Source organism: Rhinolophus hipposideros (assembly GCF_964194185.1).
Source record: "Rhinolophus hipposideros genome assembly, chromosome: 9".
NCBI classification, from domain to species: Eukaryota; Metazoa; Chordata; class Mammalia; order Chiroptera; family Rhinolophidae; genus Rhinolophus; species Rhinolophus hipposideros.
Genome location: NC_138055.1, coordinates 46,253,086 through 46,278,801, shown reverse-complemented (window position 1 = coordinate 46,278,801; position 25,716 = coordinate 46,253,086).

Below are 25,716 nucleotides of genomic sequence, written 5' to 3'. Positions count from 1 at the left end.
GATGTGTCAGACTCTGAATGACGTAAAGGATACCATACGCATAATGACATTTTAATTTCAACATAATTAATTTAAATAGAAATGCCCATATATATTTTGTGTGTGTACTCTGTGTATTTACCCTACCTGATGGCCAGTAGGAACAATTGGAAGTCAGTTGCACATACTATTCCCTATTAAGACTAAACTTCTCTCAATCTCATGAATAACTGACATATGCCAAATTCCAAATGTTTTAACTCTGTTGGCATAAAAACAGATTAGAAATATAGTATCTGGCCTTATTAATTTTCTTTGGTGGCTTTGAACAAGTTTGATGGGCATATATCTTAAGCCACCTCATTTCAGCTGGTGGCTTAAGCTGTACTCACTATTTAGTGCTCTAAGCAAATATGTCTGACTCTAAAGGGACCATGCATTCAGCAGTATTGATGACTTATTGCTCCTTAGTAATTAATCACGTGTGAATATATTTGATATCACTCGCACCTATCCCACCACTACTCCAACTTTCTTGTCCCAAATTTTTTATTATAAAGTTCAATAAATATCTATTACAAATTCCAGTTGAAAAACTAGGATATTTTACTGTGCTAGTCGTAAAACTGAAGTTACTCAATCAGTACAAATGAAAAGTTTTCAAATTATATGTACCAGGAGCACTATGAAAAACAACCAACACCAGAAATGGTTCCAGGTGAGAAAATAGGTGTGCACCACAGGCCATGAATCCAAAACTTGGAATTTCTATTACGGTGACTCCTATATAAGTAGACTACATCTTGTAAAAAACTACTTTGTATGATCTAATAACACATTAGATGTACCGAGCGGTTTTTACCACTTGACCTAGTTTTTACTACTCAGGGCACCAAATGTTAAATGAAACTCCTTCTCTCCTTTCCTGTACTCACTCTATTCCCATGCCATAGATATCATCAAAACAGACAGTTTTTATTTCAGTTTTCTATATCTAGCTCTATATCCCTTTGGCCCAGTTAGTAAAAATGTACTCCATTTTTTGAGCTATCAAGCTATATCTCATCCCCAGGGTATAAGACCCAGAGCCCATCAATTTCAGTGCCAAAAGCATTTTTGCCAAAAGCAGCATTAGTAGGATTTGCCACAATCAAATCCCAACAGTACTCAAGCTTTGAATTAAGCTGCTGCCCTTGACCTTTGGGAGAGGTGATTTGCCATTAGGCTTATTAGAGTAGCTCTGGAGCATGTTAGAAAAGCATTTTTCTTAAAAGCAAACTGGATGGAAGTCCGTATGTAATCAAGGATATGTTCATTTAGCCCAGCTGTAACAACTGAGATTTTAACAGAAGACTGATATTAGAGTCACAGAATCATCAAATTTAAGAGCCAGAAAGAACATTGAGAGTGTTTGCTCATCTCCAAAAGCCAAATAATAAATAAATAAGTAGATGATAGATAGACAGCTAGATATCCATAAAGAAGCAGATGCAAGAGTTTATTTATTATTGTAAGAAAACTTGATCTATACCAAAACATCAACAATGTCAGGTTTGGAAGTCACAAGAGATCAGAGAGAAAATCCACAAACCACTGCTTTATGTGTACATCCATTTTGATCAAAGGCAGTAATCTTAACAAAGGAAATTACGTGTGTTTAGGAGATATTCTCTAAAAAAACAAATTTCTCTGGTGTTTCAGCATCAAGATCTGTCACTCCCTCACGCACCCCTCTCCACAATAACCATTTCTTTGGAGAGTGGTGAGCAGCCAAAATAAAGCAGCCATTGGACATTGGCTACTGTTAGGCTAGAATGGGGTTTTGTACCACCTGGCAGAAACAAGTAGATTATCACTAGGTTTTGAATCATTTGGGGAGCTTTCTCAGGAGGATACGTGAGGATCTGTGGCCATCACTGGTGATGACCATGTCTCCCAATTCAACAATGGTGAAAATGATCTGCCTCAAAGACATATAACCTAAGTCACGTCCCTTCTTTTCCCTCCTGTTCTTCCCATGTACACCTCAAAGATGGAGCGAATTTCACCTCTTCCACCGATGACTAGATTAGGGTTAATCTTTGCATTGGCAGAAAAGGAAAAGAAAACAGATGGCTCTGATGTATCTCCTAAATCAGCTGCATGCAGGCTGGACACCTGAAGATAGGAGATGGAATATTTTTTAAAAGAACCATAGAAAGTTGGATCCCTTTGGTTTTAGCCCTATTTTACCACAGGTCAAAAATTACCAGCGTTTGGGGATGAAGTACACATTTTACTCACATGCCTATTTTAAATTTCAAAAGGAAAAGATTGCTAAAGAAAACAAATTTCAATGTAATCTTGGAATTCCTTCAAAATTTGAAGTTATCTCAGTATATGTCAACACACATCAGTCTAGCACCAACAGTGGGCAAGGAGGCAGGATGTGGTGCTTGAAAGAGCATGATTGTAGGTAGTCAACAAGACCTGATCTTGAATCCCAGGTGAGCCAATTACAGGGTATTTATACTTGGGGTGTGATATAAACCTTTGATCCTTTCTTACATTATCTGTAAAATAAAAACAATAAGGATTACGGAATTGCTCTGACTATTGAATGAGTTGAATATGTGCAGAAAAGATCATAGGAAGGTCAGTCATGACCATTTTAATAACAATAACACAATTTCACCACTCCAAGAGCAATATTGAATATAATTGGAAAGGCACAGATTGATTGGAAAAGCAGCTTAAATGAACATGGTTTATTTCCTAATGATTTCAGAGAAGAGGCTATGTGGAGTCTTTTTAAAGTTAGCCACGTGGGCTCTAGTAATGCTTTATTTTATATAAAGTATGGGTTTTCTTATCTTTAAATTTTTTTTTTTTTAATAAGTAGCTGGTATTCCAATCATGGACACTGCCTACTGAATTCTTTTGGGCCTGGAACAAAAATGTGCATTAGGGGGAAAAAAATTCCAATGAGTATATCATATTTATGATTTACTCTGCCAGGGAAAACACGGAATAATTTTTATTTTCTCAGTGGATCCAACTTCTCCTTGTTATTCATTATTAATTTTTTGTGTGTGAGTAGAAAGCTGACATTTAGATATATTCTACCTCATATTGGCTGGACATTATTCAAGCATTTTCAACAGACTGAAACCTAGATTGCCTCCTTACATGTTCATCTTCTTACCCCAAAACGTGTGTTTCTGGGTCTTAAATTATTCTGAGACCATTACGGGGAGTGGGACTGATGATTGAGACAATAGAGCTACACGGTGGTTACTGGTCCAGGGCACTTGGATCGGCATGTCTGTTCTTGTAAAAAGCATCTTTCTAAGCTGAAAGACTAAACTGGAAATCTTTATCCATAAAGACAGTTCTGTACTTTTGCAGTTTCTGTACCTTTTTCGCTTCTCAGTCGTTCATTGGCTTAGTTTAATCTGTCTTTGTTTCCATATCTTTCACTGTAGTGAAATACAAATTTAAATCTTTTGAAACTTAATCATTAATTCCTAAAGTAAAAAAAAAAAGTAATTATAGAAAGACTTTTAGTTTGAAATCTGCTATGCATATTCTACAGGGATCTTCATTTCTCTTTTGTTGCTATAAATTCTAAATAAGATACGTATTGAGTCATATTCCACACTATCACTTCAGGTATGACTATGATGGAAAATAGAGAGTGTGTGTTAGTCACGTCTTTTTATTTTCTATATTTGATGATGCTTTGACTTCTTTGTGCCTGTGGACAGGAGGAGGGACTTAACCCTCTCAAGGTTAACTAATTCCTGGGGAGAGAGATCATATGGTATTTGTCTTTTTTCTGTATGACTTATTTCTCTTAGCATAATGTTCTCTAGGTCCACCCATACCGTTGTAAATAGTAAGATTTCATTCTTCTTTATGTCTGAGTAATACTCCATTGTATAAATGTACCACAGTTTCTTAATCCAGTTGTGTACCGATGGGCGTTTTGGTTGTTTCCATGTCTTAGCTATTGTGAATAGTGCCTCAATAAATATAAAGATGCATAGATTTTTTTCAAATTAGCATTTTGGAATTCTCTGATAGATACCTAAGAGTGGAATTGCTGGGTCATAAGGTAGTACCACATCCAGTTTTTTGAGATACCTCCATACTGATTTCCACAGTGGCTTCACCAATCTGCCATCCCACCATCAGGGGGATTTTCTCCATATCCTCACCAGCCCTTGTTTGTTGATTTATTGATGAATAGCCATTCTGACCAGAGTGAGGTGGTATCTCATGGTGGTTTTTTTTTTGCATTTCTCTAATGATTAGTGAGGTTGAGCATTTTTTCATGTCTGCTGGCCATCTGTATGTCCTCTTTAGAAAAATGTCTCTTCATGTCTTCTGCCCATTTTTTAATTGGATTGCTTGGTTTTTGTTTGTGGGTTTTTTTTTTTGTTTTTTTTTTGGTGTTGAGTTGACTGAGTTTTTTATAAATTTTGGATATTAACCCCTTATCAGATATATCATTGACAAATTTCTTCTTCCATTCAGTAGACTCCCTTTTTGTTTTATTGATCGCTTCCTTAGCTGTGAGAAAAATGTTTTAGTTTGACATAATCCCATATGTTTATTTTTTCTCTCTTTCCTTTGCCCCAATGGATATATCAGTAAAAATATTACTCCAGGTAATATTAGTCTGTAAACTTTCTTCCTATATTTTTTTCTAGGAGTTTTATGGTTTCATATTTTACATTTAAGTCTTTAATCCATTTTGAATTTATTCTTGTATATGGTTTAAGTAGGTGATCCTGCTTCATTTTTTTGCCTGTGTCTGTCCAGGTTTCCCAGCAACATTTATTGAATAGACGGTCTTTACCCCAACGTAAATTCTTGCTTCCATTGTTGTAGATTAAATGAACATATAGGCATGTATTTATTTCTGGGCTCTCTATTCTGTTTCACTGATCTATGTGTCTGTTATTAAGCCAGTACCATACTTTGTTGATTACTATAGCCTTGTAGTATAATTTGATGTCAGAGATCATGATACCTCCCACTTTGTTCTTATTTCTCAAGATTGCTGAGGCTATCTGGGGTCTTTTATGGTTCCATATAAATTTTAGGAATACACGTTCTATTTCGTTGAAAAATGTCCTTGGTAGTTTGATAGGAATTGCGTTGAATCTGTATGTTGCCTTAGGCAGTATGGACATTTTAACGATATTAATTCTTCCTATCCATGATCACCGTATGTGTTTCCATTGATTTGTGTCTTCTTTAATTTCTCTCTTCAGTGTCTTATAATTTTCTGAGTACAGGCCTTTCCTTCTTTGGTTAAATTTATTCCTAAGTATTTTATAGTCTTTGAAGCAATTGTAAATGGGACTGTTTGCTTAATTTCTCCTTCTGATATTTTATTATTGGTATATACAAATGCAACTGATTTCTGAATATTAATTTTGTATCCTGCTACTTTACTAAATTCATGTATCAGTTCTAATAGTTTTTTGGTGGAGTCTTCGGGGTTCTTTATAGATAGTATCATGTCATCTGCATATAATGACAATTTTACTTCCTCCTTACCAATTTGGATGCCTTTTATTTCTTTTTTCTTTTCTTTTCTTTTTTTTTTTTTTTTTTGACTGATTGCTATAGCTAGAACTTCCAGAACTATGTTGAATAGAAGTGGAGAAAGTGGGCAACCTTGCCTTGTTCCTGATCTTAGGGGGAATGGTTTTATCTTTTCCCCACTGAGTATGATGTTAGCTGTGGGTTTATCATATATGGCCTTTATTATGTTGAGATATGATCCCTCTATTCCCACTTTCTTAAGGGTTTTTATCATAAATGGCTGCTGAATTTTATCAAATGCTTTTTCTGCATCTATTGATATGATCATGTAATTTTTATTTTTCATTTTATTAATGTGGTGTATCACATTCATTGATTTGTGGATGTTGAACCACCCTTGCATACCAGGGATGAATCCCACTTGATCATGGTGTATGATCTTTTTAATGTATCGCTTTTTAATGTATCGCTGAATTCTGTTCACTAATATTTTGTTGAGGATTTTTGCATCTATTTTTGCATCTATTTTGCATCTATTTTTGCATCTATGCAAAAACTATAGGGATATCAGCCTATAGTTTTTTTTTTTGTAATATCTTTGTCTGATTTCGGGATCAGGGTGATAGTGGCCTCATAAAAAGTGTCTGGGAGCCTTCCCTCCTCCTGGATTTTTTGGAATAGTTTGAGGAGAATAATCGATAATTATTTTTTGAATGTTTTGTAAAATTCCTCTGTAAAGCCATCTGGTCCAGGGCTTTTGTTTGTTGGGAGCTTCTTGATTACTGATTCAATTTCCCTGGTAGTAATCAGTCTATTCAGGTTTTCCATTTCTTCTTGACTTAGCCTTGGAAGGTTCTATGCTTCTAGAAAATTGTCCATTTCTTCTATGTTGTCTAATTTGTTGGCATATAGTTGCTCATAGTAATTTCTTAAATTTTTGTATTTCTGTGGTGTCTGTTGTCAATTCTCCTCTTTCATTTCTGATTTTATTAATTTGGGTGCTCTCTCTCTCCCTTTTTGATGAATCTAGCTAAAGGTTTGTTGATTTTGTTTATCTTCTCAAGAAAACAGCTCTTGGATTCATCGATCTTTTGTATTGGTTTTTGGTCTCTATTTCATTTATTTCCACTCTGATCTTTATTATCTCCTTCCTTGTACTCCCTTTGTGCTTATTTTGCTGTTCTTTTTCCAGATCCCTTAAGTGTAAGGATAATCTGTTGATTTGTGATTTTTCTTGTTTCTTTAGGTAGGCCTACATTGCTATGAATTTCCCTCTTAGGACTGTTTTTGCTGCATCCCATAGATTTTGGGTCATTGTGTTTTCATTTTCATTTGTCTTGAGATGTCTTTTGATTTCTTCTTTGATCTCATTGTTGACCCATTCATTATTTATTCAACCTCCATGTATTTGTGTGTCTTCCAATTTTTTGCCTGTAGTTGATTTTTAATTTCATAGCACTGTGGTCAGAGGAGACATTTAGTATGATTTCAATTTTCTTAAATTTACTGAGACTTGTTTTGTGGCCTAACATGTGGTCTATCTTGGGAAATGTTCCATATGCCCTGGAGAAGAATGTGTATTCTGCAGATTTGGGGTGAAATGCTCTGAAAATATTGATTAAATCCAACTGGGTCCAATGTGTCATTTAAGGCCTCTGTTTCCATATTTATTTTACATCTGGAGGACCTGTCCCTTGTTGTCAGTGGTGTGTTGAAGTCCCCTACTATGGTAGTGTTACTGTTGATCTCTGTCTTTATGTCAGTCAATATCTATTTTATATATTTAGGTGCTCCTACGTTGGGTGCATAGAAGTTTACTAGGGTTATGTCCTCTTGTTGGATGGATCCCTTTATAATTATGTAGTGCCAATCTTTGTCTTTTAATATAGTCTTCATTTTAAAGTCTATTTTGTCAGGTACAAGCATTGCTACTCCAGCTTTTTTCTCATTCCATTTGCATGAAATATCTTACTCCAACCCTTCACTTTCAGCCTGTGTGTATCTTTTGATCTGAGGTGAGTCTCTTGTACACAGCATATGCAAGGGTCTTGCTTTCTTATCCACTCACCCACCCTATGTCTTTTGATTAGAGCATTTTAATCCATTTAACTTTAAAGTGATTATTGATAGGTACATAGTTATTGCCATTTTGTTATTTGTATTTCTGGTCTTCATTAGTTAGATAGTTTTCATCTTTCTTCTGTTTACAGAAGCCCTTTTGACATTTCCTACATTGCTGGCGTGGTGGTAATGAATTCCTTTAGCTTATTTTTTCTGGGAAGTTCTTTATCTTTCCTTCAATTTTAAATGATAGCCTTGCTGGATAAAGCAATCTAGGTTGTAGGTCTTTGTTTTTCATCACTTTGAATACCTCCTGCCACTCCTTTCTGGCCTGCAGTTTCTGTAGAAAAGTCATTTGATAGTCTTGTAGGAGTTTCCTTGTATGTAACTTGCTGTCTTTCTCTTGCTGCTTCTAGGATTCTCTCTTTATCTTTAACCTTTGCCATTTTACATATAATGTGTCTTGGTGTGGGCTTGTTTGGGTTCATCTTGATTGGAACTTCCTGGGTTTGTACGTTGATTTCCTTCACCAGGTTAGGGACGTTTTTAGAGTTAATTTTTATGTGAACCTTCTGTTGACAAGCCCTGGAGTATTCTTTTCTAGGAAGTAGGTTTGTTGTACTAAATTATGATGCTGCCATATTTCTAATTATTTTTTTCTACATTCCATGAAATTTTATTTCACACTTACAATTACCAAAGATTGAGCTAGGAACCAAAGATACAAACAATAAGATGCAATTCATGATCTCAAGGATGTCTTCAGTGAAAGATACAAATGTCAAAAAAGTAACCTATTATGAGAAAGCAGTGCTATTATGTTAGCATATTTACTGTGTAATGGAAGCTCAGAGGATGTAACTCTGCCACAATCTACTATGGATTCCACTGCAACTAGCTTTTTTTATTGCCAGACATCAAGAGCATTTCAGTACAAGCTCTGGATCTTTTGCTTTCAAGTCCCTGATCTTTACTAGTAGTTACCAATCCCTAATAGTTCCCAGTGCATAACAGCATTGCCAAAAGGCTTTATACAAATCTTTGAGCACAGCCTCTCAGACTGGAGGATGCTGACTTCTAATTATGAATTCTTCTATACCCTTAATTATATTGTCCCCAGTGGGCAATTACTTAATATTTAATACCCATGACCTAGTTCCCCCATCTATAAAACTGGGACAATAATATTTACCTGTTTTTTTTATGATTTGGTATTCAGCATTTAGACAGCATTTTTATTTTAAAGAGGCCTTATAATTATTAATTAGTTTTTCCTAACTAGCCATGCCTGCCTCACAGGGATGGCATGGAGGTTAATGAGTTAGTGTTGGCAAATGCTTCTGAAGATGACAAGACCTTTACGCCATTACACAGTAGCTTACTTTGGCATTATGAGGTTTCCCAAGCTTGCTTGCTTCCAGGAGCAGCACTGGGGGTACAATGCTCTTTTACCCTGCCTCTTTTCGGCAGTTTCCCAGTGGCACACAACACTGATTCAAAGAGAAAACTTTTTAAGTACACTTAAGTCATGTAGGAGAAATCCTTCTAGAGATAAGTTCAAACCAGTGGGGCAAAGCAGAAGCATACCCTTAAGTATCCAAATGTGTCACCTCTAGTTCTTCCTAAAAACAAGGAAATTGTTGCTTGGAGTCAAGGATGTTGGACACAAATCAAGTCAATAGGAAATACAGAACTGACAGCACCTGTATTATAAAATGGGAAAAGTACCTTTTTCTAATTAGGTAGCTGGTAAAAATGTCCATCTCTATTTTCTGTTTATTCACATACTAAGAAAATTGGAAACTTTTTTGAAGCTGTATACACTATACCAGTATGTATTTTTTTGCCTTGAACATAATCAAACCTTTGACAAATATTATAATTTTGTGGAATCCATCCTAGGGAAATAATAGGAAAGTGGCTGGTATTAAACATAATTTTGAAAAACGAAATGGCATACATATCCAACAACTGAAAAATAACTTTTAAAATTATGTAAGACACATAAAATGAAACATTTTGTAGGCATTTACAATTATGCTTAAAATATGCTTATTGATAACAGGAAATGTTCTGGATAAAATCAGTAAAAAAAAAAACCAACACAGGACAGAACATGCTACATGATCTCATTCATATGTATCAAAGTAGGTGAACTCTGGGTAGTAGAATTATCAGTGAATGTCAATTTCTTCATTTGATATTTTGACCTTGCACAACTTTCCACTTTTATATAATAAGCAGCACTGCTTAATTAATTAGAAAAATTATGGTAGTTTAGTGCCAATTCTGAGACAGGCATTCTTTCATTCAGCTCCTCTCCTATCTCTAATGGCATCATTACAGTGACATGCTATTATTTATAATGATTACCACTTTCTAAGAATTGGGCTGTGTGATTACAGGTATCATCTCATTTTACAAGGCTTTAAAAGTAACCCCTCCACTGCAATATGCGCATGTGAACCTTGAAACTAATTACTTGCTTACAGCACAATCTTGGAGGGACCCACTGGCCAACACCCATCTTGTATTACAGTTATTTGTGGAGATATTTTCCCTGTTAATTTGACTTCTAGATTTTTAGCAGCAATGACTATGTTCTATCAATCTCGTATCCTATATTACCTAGTACTGAATAATCGTTATTATAAATAAGTACTCCCATCCAGTGTCAGGTTATACAATAAGATCTAAATACTCTACTTTATGACTATCTGCCTAAAAGGCCTGAAATTCACTTCTTCTTGGCCAGTAGGCCTAAACCAACTTATCTTTCCTTCCGTTGACTCAATCATTCAATAAATACTCAGTAATCACATATTATGTGCCAGGCATGTTTTCAGGCACTGCGTATAGAGCTATAAACAAAACAGACAAAATCTCTTCCTCATGTAGCTTATAGTCTAGTGAGAAAAACATAATATACAAGACAAAATATATAGTATGGTCGATGGTAATAAGGACAAGTTAAAAAACACTAAAGCAGGAAAGGGGCTTCGGAAAGGTCAGGGGAGGGGATTGAATTTTAAATAGGATGGCCAGTAAAGGCCTCACTGAGAAAATAAGACATCTGCATAAAAACGAAAGGTGTTATAGGAGCAAACAGTGTGACTATCTAGAGAAGAAACATTCCAGACAGAGAGACTAGCTAATGCAAAGTCCTGTGGAAGGTCTATGACCGCCATGTTTGAGAAAGCAAGGCCAGTGTAGCTATAGCTAAATATGTAGAGGATCAAAGCAGTAGAAGATAAAGCCCTGAAACGCTGACAAAAGAGCAAGTTACGCAGGTCCTTGCAGGCCATAGTAAGGCGTTTGGCTTTTATTCTGAAAGAAAAGGAGAATCCCTGGTATATTTTGAGCAGAGTGATATGAAGGATGTGTTTTATCATCCAAACTTTAGCTTCTGTGCAACAGACAGATAATCGGGGCAAGGAGAGAAGCACAGATTGGAAGGCTTATAATCCAGGTGAGAGATGATAGTGATTTAGACCAGAGCAAAAGCAGTGAAGGTGCTAAGAATTGGATTTTGAAAAGAATTTGCTGATGAATTGGATGTTAGTTACAAAAGAAGGAGTCTGCATGCCTCTAAGGCTTAGACATGGAAAACTCAAACAACGGAGTAGCCATTGAGAAAGACTGATGAGTGGAATAGGTTTGGGGTCAATATCAAGAGATCAGTTTGAGTTGTGTTAAATCAAAAATGAGACTTGCAAGTGGAAATGTTTAGTTGAAAGTTGGATATACAAGTCTAGAGTTCAGGGGTGAGTGCTAGGCTTGACATAGAAAGTAAGAGTCAACAGTGACTAGGTGGTACTTGAAGCCATGAGAGCCTCTACCATTGCCAATCGTAATTATTACCATTATATAATAGAAGACTGTAACATAATAAGCAATGTTTCCTAAGAAACCCCCTTTCCCTCAAGCTAGAAAGGAAATAATAGTCACACTTATCCTACTTGCAGCAGGAGCCTCATCCCCCTAAAATCCCAGGCATGCTAGAGCTTCCTTGACCTACAGCTGGAAATCCCACCACCAGTCCTAGCTTTTACCAACTGGAGTTCTTGTTTATCCCCCACTATTTTGGCCTCAGCACTGATGACACAAAAATAGCCAAGTTAAAAACGTGTTTGGCCTGTATTAATTAGACCAGAAGCTTTGTCAGTACCTGCAAACTTGTTAGACATAAAGTGTTCCAGTCCCCCTTCCAGACCCCCTTTCATATGTGTGAGAAGTGTGAGAAGTGCTGCTCTAAGGAATATTAGTCAGTTTATAGAATCTTCAGGATGTCTGGAGAATCATCTTGGAGACTCTACAATCTGGAATTATGCATAATTTCACTATCAGGATGGTTGTGGACGTGCCTTCAACAGCTCCACACTTGTGGGAACAGGCACCATGTCTCTCTCTGGAATGCCCAGCTTGGAACACACTTACTAGGACTTCTGTTATTGTTGCTTCCAAAACCTTAATACCAGCCTGGGATCACGGTGATGAGTTTTATTTGTAGATTCCAGGTCACTGGAAGCAGGGAAGGTGGGTTGTGGCTTATATTTTAGGATGGAAGGACTCAAAATGTGGAAAACGTGTTAAAAAATGCTGGTGGCCACAAAGATAGCAAAGTTAGATACTGGGGAAAATATAGATAGAATAAGAATGCCTGCTATTTTGAATTAAGTCCTGGTATTTTAGATTAAGAGATAGGGACATACCTAACTCAGATATACAGACAAACAATAGATCTGACTCAGATATATGGCAATATAAGCAAAAGAAAGAAAAAGTACACAAGTCTGAGCAAGAATGAATGAGAAAATCTGAATCTAAAGAGATAAAGTCTGAGTCATCAATTGGAACCAAGTACTGAAGATAAGAAGGCATGGTGGTTTTGTTTTGTATCAACTTGGTTAAGTTGGAACTGTTTCCCAGAACCCCCTTTCTTATGTGCTTCTAGGTTGGAAATGGCCAAAAGAGAAATCGGCACAAGATTTGGAGGGCAGACATGACACAGCCACCATTACTCTCTGAGAGTCGTGGTGGTTAGATACAGTAAGACACAGATGCACTGGTGCTGGCAGATTCTAGCTTTCTGTTCCTTTCCCCCACTCCACACCCAGTTTTTCCTGACAGCTGGCCTGATCCACAGTGGCCGAAATAATGGCCTTCCCTAATCTTCTTCACCAGCTTTCCTTTGTGCTTACATCTGGCAGTGGACAGGCCTGGCTGTAGGACGGCTGCTTAAGTGAATATTCTCTGATACTCCAAGTCCCCTCTACAGACCCTTATGTTGCCAGCTTTTTCTACAATTGTATAGACCAAATTCCTCTATAAATCCCTACAGCATAATATTCATAGTGCTTCTGCTTCCCCAGTTGACTCCTGAATCATAGTTACTGCTACCAGAATTGGCTCCAGAGATCAGAACTATAGGGACGGGAGTCTGGAAATGGTCTTATGATACAATTGTAAAGGCATTAGTGACCCAGTGCCCATGGGTAAAAACAACACTGGTTGTCCACGCTCTGGCAAAGCAGTTATTTATATCATCATCCATCGTCATGTATAATCAAATACTTATAGAAGTAAAGTTTTGAATGAACCTGTAGTCGCTGCCATATAATATTTTAGTGGAAGTAAACAATACATTAGGTTGGTTTGCTGCTTTTCAGTACACTGCAGAATATGGACAAGGAAAATCATGAACATAAGCCTTTAAATTCCCAGGTCCAGGTCTGGGGAAGGGCTTAGAAAGTTTTTTGGTCTATGTGAACCTGGCTAAGTTATAACTATGGTTCCCAGAAGGGGGGAGTTGATGCATCAGAGGAAAGCCACTAACTGCCCTGAAGCACTAGGCAGGTAGACAAGTTGGAACCTGTAAGGGAATTGGGCCCAACTACCAGAGTGGGTCCAGAAGCGGAAGCTGATGGAGCACTTCATGGAAAGCTCTTGCCTCTGCACAGCCACTGTTTCTGAAGCCTCTAATCTAAAAAACAAACTCAAAGTCTAATACTTCAGGTGGTTTAATTAGAACTTTAAATTGAATTCACAGCCTCACTGGGTCTCTAATGTTCAATGTGCTTTGGTATTTGCTTTCAGTATAAAAGCTCTGTTTAAGTTAAGTATATGTCAATAGAAAGACAGAGGAGAAGAAATCAAGAAGTTATAAACTTAGGAATATGATTTTTTTTACTTTTAAAAGTTCTAAGAACAATTTACTCAATCAAATTAGAATATGATGACTACAAATAAATGCCAATCAGTTAAAGGAATGGGAAAGACCGGGTTGGATTTCAAAATTGCCATTTGATTTTATGTCAACAAATTAGCTGATCCGTTGCATTTTCCACATTTTATAGCATCATGGAATTTTAGAGTGGAAAGATGCTATAAAGCTCTCTTATTTTTAGAGATTCTTGTAATCTTGTTCTGTTGATTCATATGTTTTGACTTAGATCAATAAATTTGTTGGGAGGTTTAGCATATGAAAGTATAAAGTCACAGTAAGAATGATCATCACTGAATTTTGGACAATAGTTACCTTTTAGGTTAGGTATAAAGTGGAGGGAAATGCAACCGAGGAAGGTACACAGGAGATTTCCACTGCATTTATAATGTTTTAACTGGCTAGAAACACAGTTATTTTTTACATTATTTTATACCATTATTTTGCATGACTGAAACAGTTTATAGAAATAAGATAGTAAAATAGATTTAGCATGGGCTATAAATAGGCTTTTCTCTATTTTATCTTTGGTACACAATCAGTCAGTGAATTATAGAAAGCAACTACTGTCAGGAAATCTGGTTTCTGCAGAAATTACTTTTCAAGATTTACGTAAAGTTTTATAGATAGAGAATTTTGAAAAAGGTCTTATTTGAACAGATTCAAAATACAGACTTATTTTGGCTACAAGCAATGCATGAAATTGTCTTCCCTTTCCTATACCCTCCAGAAAAGAAACAACAGTGACTTTGAATGATAAGCCCTGGATTCTTGCCAGAACTCTGGCCTTTGCTAGCTGTAAGGCCCCAGCTCACCGAGGGCTATCTATAAAAGGCTTTTGCTGACTTGAGAAGTGCCAAAGGGAAGAGGAGGGAACTGGCACCACCACCAACAACAAAAAATCAAAGTCACCATTGTTCCTTCTTACCATGAAGTATCCAGAAGAAAGAGAAGATGAGAAGAAAAAAATGACTCAGGAACACTTAGAGCATCATTTTTTTATGATAAATCAAAATAGTTTTGATAAATCTAAAGACAGCATCTCCTATGCATTCCTCAAACAGCTCGCTCAGATACACACAGCTTTTGTTTATTCTTACTCGCCTTGGTTTTCACATTTTTATACATGGCCTCGAGGAATGACTTTGATGCTGAATTTTTCTGGGAAAAAAATGAATAAGTAAATACAGAAGTCATATATACATAAAACGTAAAGTATAAATCAATGGGACTCTCTAGTTCTATGTCCCTAATAGTTTTTCCAAGCAAGATTTCATTTCAACAGCAGTTTTGTGTCACTTGACTACTGAAGTATGCTAATTTTTGGACTCACGAATTAGTCGGGTATTTAGTTACATTATGCAATGTTATAATTATAAAGACAAAGCCATGTTAATAGCAGCATTTTAAGAGGTGCAAAATCATGTTAATAACAGCATTTTATCTTTTCCCATGAGAATATGAAAGGAAATCTGTATCTACGGCACATCTTTTCTCAAGAGTGGCTAATTCGCTACCTGCTGCCTTGGAAAATTCAATTGTCTAAGGTATTTGTGTATTGTTTGATTTCCCAATTTATTCTATTTATTCGTGGAACTTTGACTTTCTTTCCTTCTGCTTGAGTCACTTGTATATCAAGGTGGGTAGGCATTGGGTTCCAAAACATTCTTTTCAAGAAACACCAAAAAAAAAAAAAAATACGGTATGAAAGCAGGATTTCATTTTAGCTGCCAAGCTTAAAGAAAGTTGTAAGCAATGATGGAATAAATATCTTCATATAATTTATGGTCATCAGGAGCTACGTGAATGAATATTCTGTCTATTCTAAAATCTTAGAAAATTCTCACAGAAAGGACAATAATACATGCAGAATGAGCTCTGTCCTGACGCTCCTTGCCACCCCTCCCTTATGCTCAGCAATTTTTCCAGTAAACTCCCTATAAGGCTTTCACCAAAAAAAATGCTGATTAAGGTTTACCAAAATTTTCAGTGTTTGGGAATAAAATACATGTCTCATAAAATAGTGCTGGGAAAATAAAAAGACTTCTAGGTTTTGAATTCTTTTGAAGCTTGATCATTATGGACAAGAATATTAATGATTAAGATATGTGAAGAGAAAGATGAGAGGGCCAGAAACTTTTATCACGTCCCACTGGGTAACCCTGAGAAACTCCTGCTTTTCACCTCTTTTATGCTGATGTAATTTTTTGATTTACAATTTGTATGGAATTTCTCAACCATTGACACATATTTCAGTAGGAAAGCTATTACATTATAATTTCAACCTTTTTGAAAGAATTTTTTAAATAAATAAATGAAGAGAAATGCAGCAGTATACAGAGGGGGAAGCAGTGTTTTGTTTTGTTCAGCTGATAGACATAGCATCTTTTTATCTTTGTGGAATTCTGTTCTCATGGAAGTCAAAGTTTGTAGATTCCAAGGGAAAAGAAAAATTGCTCAAATAGTGTCCTTGAGAAAAGAAGAGCAGAAGACATCTAGTGCACAATCAGAAGGATTAGGTAGACAGAAATGTAGATGTTTCTTCCAGAGTAAAAGGTAGACACTAAAGCATATGGATACATGTGCTAAATGGTTGATAGATATAATGGTGGGAATATAGAATATGATTTTCAGTGATAGAGAAACCAAGGCCATCAACTGAGAGTAGAAAATGAGGGAAGTGGTTTTAGAGTTCTAAGGAATGGAGAAGGGATGAAATAATAATCTAGAAGAATGATGGAGTGAAAAGACTAGGGACATGAGATGAAATTGCCGAACAGCACTGACAATACACTTGAGAATGGCAGTCATGAATTTAAAGTGAGATGAGGCAGCATGGTTGTTTTTATTCTCTAGACACATTCACCTGCATGGATGTAGGGGTTGATGTGCACAGTTAGGATTTTTCTAGGTGCCCACAATGAAGAGAAAGAGGGGAAGGCAGTGGCGGTAATTACGACAATGATGATGATGATAAAGAAGAAGAGAAGGAGGAGAGGAAGAAGAAGGAGAAGGAGAAGAAAGACCATGGAGTAGAAGTTGGGTAAAGAGATAAAATAAGGACAAGAAAAGAATGTATAATAATGAAAGAGTAGTAGAATAAATGGATTATTTTTTATCCCAGTGAGATTACAAAATTGTTTGGGAGAAGTTATAGAGAGACTAAGTCGAAAAGACAGAAGGAGGGATTCAGAGAGTGTGATACTTAAAATTATTATAAAGGAAGTGCTGTTGTTGGCAATTAAAAGGCCTATGGTATAGATGTCGTCAAAATGGCTGTGTGAGGTGAGCCTCTGTAAAGCTCCCCTGGAATTTACAACTAATCGAACAACAATAACTCCACAAAGGACTCCCTGCACAGCAGACAGGCAAAACGAAGAGGCCCACTACTGAATTCACCAAAATGTGGGCGAATCACGAGAGCGGGGGAGGAGGGAAGGGAGAAGTGCAGAGATAGAGCCGCGCGGGTGCAGGACGCAGACCTAGCTCAGTGCTCCAAGCTCGCTGCATCCTGGAACTACCGCAGCTGCAGGAGAGGGAAAAACTCGGACTGCTAGGGCTCTGCTTATGGCCCACAGGGCTGAGGGGGTAGCATATAACACAGCTGAACCCAAGGCTCACGGCAGAGACCTAGGAGAAAAGACTGAGGGAAGAAGGCTGAAAATGGTGTTTTAAGCCCTAACTGCAGAACAGAGAATGGAAGCCTTAGGCACTGAGACTAGCCGCCCCCTCCTTACCCTCCCAGAGCTCACCCCGCTCCCACCTGCCTGGTGCTAGAAGTAGCAGTGTCAGATCAAAAGAACAGAATATTTGCTATTCTAAGAACTGTGGACCTCAGACACAGATTCGCAGCCCAACTACTTCTGGCAATGGGGAGAGAGCTTTGGAAGCAGGACCGGCTCTGGTGGTGGTCCCTGCCATTGCTCTGGGCCACCTCTCACAACTCACCCCGCCCCTGGCCCACCTATCTGGGCGGATCCCAGGAGTAAACAGAACTGCTGAAACATACAGGCTCTGAATCTGGTGCAAGAAGAGCTTTGGAACTTTAAAAGCTCTCCGCATACCCACCAGGATACTGCGCCCTATGACCTAGGCAAACTATTAACAGAGGAGAAGCCCATCTCCCAGGGAACCCCCCCATTGTGTGAGAAGCTGGAATAGTGCAGAGAAAACATAGCACTACTGTGTGAGAGAGGATAAAAAAGGCTGCAGTCGGAGAGAAAATAAAACATTCTACCAACAAGTTCTGGAAAACAAAAGAAAGACCTCTTCCTATCAACCTGTTACAGAAGCCACTCCTGTAGATGTCTAGGAAGAGAAATAATAAATCAGTAATTGTCATAAACAACCAAGGCAACAAGACAGCTCAGAAAGAAAGTGAAAAGTCTCCAGAAAAGGAACTGAAAGATATGGAAATATGTGACTTAAATGACAGAGAATTCAAGATCACAGTTCTGAAAAACTCAACGAGATGCAAGAAAACACAGAAAGGCACTTTAATGAACTCAGAAACACAATCAAAAAACAACATGAGCATTTTACGAAAGAGATTGAAATTTTAAAAAAGAACCAAATAAAACTTCTGGCGATTAAGAACTCAATAGAAGAAATTAAGAATGAAATAACCAGCTTAGGTAGTAGAGTTGACCAGATGGAGGAAAGAATCAGTGACATCGAAGATAGAAACCTGGAAATGACACAGATGGAAGAAGAAGAGACTTGAGACTTAAAAGAAATGAAAGAACTCTACAAGAACTTTCTGACTTCATCAGAAAGAGCAACATAAGAATAATGGGCATACCAGAAGGAGAAGAAAGAGAGAAGGGAACAGAGAATATATTCAAACAAATTGTTGATGAGAACTTCCCAAACTTGTGGACAGAACTGGGTCCTCGAATCCAAGAAGAAAATAGAACACCTAATTTCCTCAATCCCAACAGGCCTTCTCCAAGGCACACTGTATTGAAGCTGTCTAAAATCAACGACAAAGAAAGAATCCTCAAGGCAGCCAGGGAAAAGAAGACGGTAACCTACAAAGGAAAGTCCATTAGATTATCATCAGATTTTTCAGCAGAAACTCTACAAGCCAGGAGGGAGTGGAACCAAATATTCAAACTACTTAAAGAGAGAAATTATGAGCCAAGAATAATATATCCAGCAAAGATATCCTTTAGATATGAAGGAGGAATAAAGACCTTTCCAGACATACAGAAGCTGAGGGAATTTTCTAATACACGACCTGCACTACAAGAAATACTAAAGGAGGCTATTCGACCACCATCAACAGGGAAAATTTGTGGCAACCGAAACATAAAAAGGGGGAGAGTAAAGGCCTAACCCGGAATATGGGAATGGAGAAAATAAGCGTGCTGAAGAAAATGGAATATTCTAAATATCAAACTTTATTTTACGTAAACTAAAGGGTAACCACTCAAAAAAAAATCCAGAACTGAAATATATACTGTAATAAAAGAATAAACAGAGGGAAACATCATAGAATACCACCACACAGGAATAATAGACAACAACAAAAAGGCAAAGAAGCAACGGAGACACAGCCTTACCAGAAAACTAAAGATAGAATGACAGGAAATCCTCACATATCAATAATCACGCTAAATGTAAATGGACTGAACTCACCAATAAAAAGTCACAGAGTAGCAGATTGGATCAAAAAACTAAACCCAACCACATGCTGTCTCCAAGAGACACATGTCAGCTACAAGGACAAGCACAGACTCAAAGTGAAAGGGTGGAAATTGACACTCTAAGCAAATGGTACCCAGAGAAAATCAGGTGTAGCCATAATGATATCAGATGAAACAGACTTCAGGGTAAAAAAGATAACAAGAGACAAAGATGGACATTTCATAATGGTAAAGGGGACTATACAACAAGAAGACATAACAGTCATCAATATTTATGACCCCAATCAGGGAGCACCAAAATATACCAAGCAACTACTAACAGAATTAAAGGGAGAAATTGACCAAAACACAATTATACTAGGGGACTTCAATACATAATTGACAGCTATGGATAGATCATCCAAACAGAAAATAAATAACGAAATAGCAGCCCTAAATGACACATTAAATGAAATGGACATAATTGACATATATAGAGCACTTCATCCTAAAACATCAGACTATACATTCTTTTCGAGTGTACATGGAACATTCTCAAGGATAGACCATATATTGGGACATAAAATCAGCCTCACCAAATTTAAGAAGATTGAAATCATACCAAGCATATTCTCTGATCACAAGGCTTTGAAATTGGATATCAACTGCAAAAAGAAGAAAGCAAGAAAAAACACAGATACATGGAGGTTAAACAGCATACTTTTAAAGAATGACTGGGTCAAAGAAGAAATTAGAGGAGAGATCAAAAGATACATAGAAACAAATGACAATGAAAATACATCCTACCAAAATTTTTGAGATGCAGTGAAAGCAGTTTTAAGAGGGAAATTTATATAATTACAGGCCTATCTCAAGAAACAAGAAAAATCCCAAATAAATAACCTCATGTTACACCTTAAAGAACTAGAAAAAAAAAGAACAAGTGAAACCCAAGGTCAGCAGAAGAAAGGAAATAACAAAAATCAGAGCAAAATTAAATGAAATATAGAACAAAAAGACAATAGAAAAAAATTAATGTGACAAAGAGCTGGTTCTTTGAAAAGATTAACAAAATTGACAAACCCTTGGCTAGACTCACTAAGATAAAAAGAGAGAAGACACTAATTAACAAAATCAGAAATGAAAAAGGGGAAGTTATCACAGACACCACAGAAAAACAAAGGATCATTCAAGAATACTATGAAGGACTATATGCCACCAAATTCAATATCCCAGAAGAAATGGACAAGTTCTTAGAAACATATAGCCTTCCAAGGCTGAACCATGAAGAACTGGAAAACCTAAACAGACTGATCACCAGTAACGAAATTGAATCAGTCATCCAAAACCTTCCCAAAAGCGAAAGTCCGGGACCAGATGGCTTCACTAGTGAATTCTACCAAACCTTCAGAGGATCTAATACCAATCCTGCTCAAACTCTTCCAAAAACTTCAAGAAGAGACAATACTCCCTAACTCATTTTATGAGGCCAACATTACCCTGATACCAAAACCTGGTAAGGACAACACAAAAAAAGAAAACTACAGACCAATATCTCTGATGAATACAGATGCAAAAATCCTAAACAATATTCTAGCAAATCGAATACAACAATGCATTAAAAAGATTATTCATCACGACCAAGTGGGGTTCATCCCCAGGGTACAAGGATGGTTCAACATCCACAAATCCATCAAAGTGATACATCACATAAACAAAAAAAGGACAAAAATCATATGATTATATCAATTTTTGCAGAAAAAACATTTGACAAGATACAACATCCATTTATGATTAAAACACTTACTAAAATTGGTATAGAAGAAAAATACCTTAACATAATAAAGGCCATATATGACAAGCCCTCAGCTAATCTCATAATTAATGGTGAAAAACTGAAGCCCTTTGCTCTACGTTCAGAAACACGACAGGGCTGTCTCCTATCACCTCTGCTTTTCAACATTGTGTTGGAAGTCCTTGCCAGAGCAATCAGGCAAGAGAAAGAAATAAAAGACATCCAAATTGGGAATGAAGAAGTTAAATTATCACTCTTTGCAGATGACATGATGCTATATATAGAAAACCCTAAAGACTCCACCTAAAAGCTATTAGAAACAATCAACCAATACAATAAAGTTGCTGGCTACAAAATCAACGTACAAAAGTCCATTGCATTCCCATATACTAACAATGAAATCTCAGAAAAAGAAAAAAACAATTCCTTTTGCAATTGCAGCAAAAAGAATAAAATACCTAGGAATAAACTTAACCAAGGATGTGAAGGATTTATATGCTGAAAACTATAAGACATTTTTGAAAGAAATTGAAGAAGACACAAAGAAATGGAAAGACATTCCGTGCTCATGAATTGGAAGAATCAACATAGTTAAAATGGCCATATTATCCAAAGCAATATACAGATTTAATGCAATCCCCATCAAAATCCCAATGGCGCTTTTTAAAGAAATAGAACGAAAAAATCATCAGATTTGTTTGGAACAACAAAAGACCCCGAATAGCCAAAGCAATCTTAAGAAAAAAGAACAATACTGGAGGTATCACACTCCCTGACTTTAGCTTGTACTACAGGGCTACAATAATCAAAACAGCATGGTATTGGCAGAAAAACAGACACATAGACCAATGGAATAGAATTGGGAACCCAGAAATAAAACCACATAAATATGGACAGATAATTTTTGACAAAGAAGCTAAAAACATACAATGGAAGCTAAAAACATTCAATAAATGGTGCTGGGAGAATTGGATAGTTATGTACAAAAGAATGAAACTGGACTGCTATCTGTCACCATGTACCAAAATTAATTCAAATGGATCAAAGACTTAAGCATAAGACCTGACACAATAAACTGCATAGAAGAAAACATAGGTACTAAACTTATGGACCTTGGGTTCAAAGAGCATTTTATGAATTTGACTCCAAAGGCAATGGAAATAAAAGCTAAAATAAACAAATGGGACTATATGAAACTTAAAAGCTTCTGCGCAGCAAAAGAAACCGTCAACTGAATGGGATAGAGAGGCAACCGACTGAATGGGAGAAGGTGTTTGCAAACAGTGCCTCCGATAAGGGGCTAATATCCAAAATATACAAGGAACTCATGAAACTCAACAACAAAAAAAACAAACAACCCAATTGAAAAATGGGCATAGGACCTGAAGAGACATTTCTCCAAAGAGGACATACAAATGGCAAACAGACATATGAAAAAATGCTCAATATCACTAATCATCAGAGAAATGCAAATAAAAACCACAATGAGATATCACCTCACCCCAGTCAGAATGGCTGTCATCAACAGGACAAATAGTAACAAGTGTTGGAGAGGCTGTGGAGAAAAAGGAACCCTCATACACTGTTGGTGGGAATGCAGACAGGTGCAGCCGCTATGGAAGGCAGTGTGGAGGTTCCTCAAGAAATTACAAATAGAATTACCATATGACCCAGCAAACCCTCTCCTGGGTTTCTACCCAAAAAATCTGAAAACATTTATCCATAAAGACACTTGTGCTCCAATGTTCATTGCAGCTTTGTTTACGGTGGCCAAGACATGGAAACAACCAAAATGTCCTTCGATAGATGAATGGATAAAGAAGTTGTGATATATATACAATGGAATACTATTTGGCGGTAAGAAAAGATGATATAGGATCATTTGTGACAACATGGATGGATCTTGAGAGTATTATGCTAAGGAAAATAAGTCAGACAGAAAAAGCAGAGAACCATATGATTTCACTGATATGTGTTATATAAACCAAAAACAACAAGAGAACCAGATAAACAAATGAGAAACAAAAACAAATAGACACAGACAATAGTTTAGTGGTTACCAGAGGTTAAGGGGGGTTGGGGGGTGGGAAATGAGGGTAAGGGGGATTAAATATATGGTGATGGAAGGAGAACTGACTCTGGGTGGTGAACACACAATGGGATTTATAGATGATGTAATACAGAATTGTACACCTGAAATCTATGTAATTTTACTAACAATTGTCACCCCAATAAATTAAAATAAAGGTTTGTGGTATGTATGACCACAGAATTGATAACTGTAGTGCAATAGAGGACGAAAATATTGGAAGAGAGGAATTTTGAGGGCAGGTTATTAGAAGGACTTTCCACTTGTATATTGAAATACCCATGAATTTTGAATGAAGATGTAAACAAAAGCTTAAATTCTCAAGCAATGAGGGAGAGTGGCCAGGGATCTGTGGCTGACTTCAACAAAGAGGGGGTGTAGGTGGTAGTCTGAGGATAAGAGCAGGAAATCTGAGGGTTGTAGGGAAAAGGAGAAAGCATGAGCAGGAAGTGGTAATGAGAAGCAAGGACATGGACCTCACCCCCAGCCACAGGGGAATAGGTGAGTTGTAGAAAACAACTTCCTTGATTGCTGAAAGACTTTCTATACTCACCTTGCTAATATGGCCTTATAAATGCATCTTTATAATGTTTTCTCTCTTTCCCAAGTTTAATTTTTCTTCCTCTCCCCATAATTGGATCATGATATAATTGCATCGTTTGGTCTTGCTTATAATTGTATCATCTCCTGATATTTATCAGGCCGGAGGTTGGGTATAAGGAATCAGAGACCTGAATTAACCAACCACTTCGCATAGTCAAAATTTTACATTTGTATTTGGTTCTTGTTTGCTTAAATTTCTTTAACTTTCATTTGGCAGTTTCAAGAGGTGGTGTGATTGTGGGGAGGGGTCCTGAATCCCACACACAAATGTTATCTATCAATTCTCCAACCAAACCAAGTAAATGAAATAATATTTTTCAACATAGACTCTTGATATTTCTCAATGTTACTGAAGTGTGAACAAAAGCATCTGGAAATAGAAGGCTGCTATGTTAATTTATTTGTAATATACATTCTATATTAAAAATATGCTTGCCATGCAAATATAGCTCCCCACCACAAGTTCCAGTTTTCTACCCCAAACCCTACTTTAAAAAGAAAGTCTGTAGTCACTATTCATTGTCCACATGCTTTCACTAGTAGGTGGCATAGCTGTAGACACAGCTTACATGTGGGATATAACAATTCAATTTGTGACTATTAGCTCAGTTTATCTTGAATTTCAGCCAAATACATTTAGTTACAAAAAATCCTGGAAGACTTTTTGTTAGTGCAGTTGTGTGACTTGAACCCAAAAATGATGTTATAATGAGGTTTAAGAATATTATATGTTTTAATAAATACTGCAAATACAGTCAGTTTGAAACATTTTTTTCTTTCCTAAAAGCATGTACAATAAGCTTACATTAAATGGAACTTGTCATAAATAGGATTCTCTCTAAGAGTTAATGGAGCTGACAGAATCAGCTAAAAAGAAGTCTCTGACACTCACTCTGAAATTCATGATAATTCTTAGGAAGACTCAGAGCAGTCCAAAGCAAGGGAAAATACACTGCCCTAATCTATTTGACTTGGCTTTGGAAATAGGAAATTAGGAAAACTGTTGGCTGCCCTGCTCCAACTGCTTAATGGACTAGGGCAGGTTGGGGGGTAGGGATTGAGGGAGAGTGGAGAGTGCAGGCGTGGGAGATATGTGGAAATGTAGAGGGAGGTGTGATACAGAAACAAAATAGAAAAAGGGATGGGATGGAAAACTAACTCCACAGGATTCCCTCCCCACGGTGCACAGCAGTGACAATGTTCCTGAGCTCTGGGCGTGGGATTCGTTTAAGAGTGTTTAGAAAATGGCAACTCAGACCCAGACAACATGCGGGCTTCCTTGGTAAATGCATATGATAGAATGTTCTGGGAGTTAGATCACGAGATGAGTCATTATATCATTTATGACTGAATTTCCATGTTAAACCCTCAATTTACACACACACACACACACACACACACACACACACACACACTACAGAACAGATTTAATTTTTCACAGGTGCTTGAGCCAAAAACCTCCTAAGTGGTTAAAACACTGAGAATATACATAAACTATGCTTTAGAATACATTGTGAAGGTAAAGAATTGATTTTTAATTCATTTTGTGGGTCCCAGAAGACGAATATACTATAATGCAAAGGGAATATAAGTAACGTACCACCAACAAGTTAATGACTAAATGCTGAACTAATTTAACAAAACATAATATTGAAATATATATGTGTGTATATATATATATATATATATATATATATATATATATATATATATATATATTGCATGTAAATTCCATATTTATGATTGCAATAAACTTATAATAAAATCCCAGGGCATGCTTGCAGTATTATTATTAAATTTC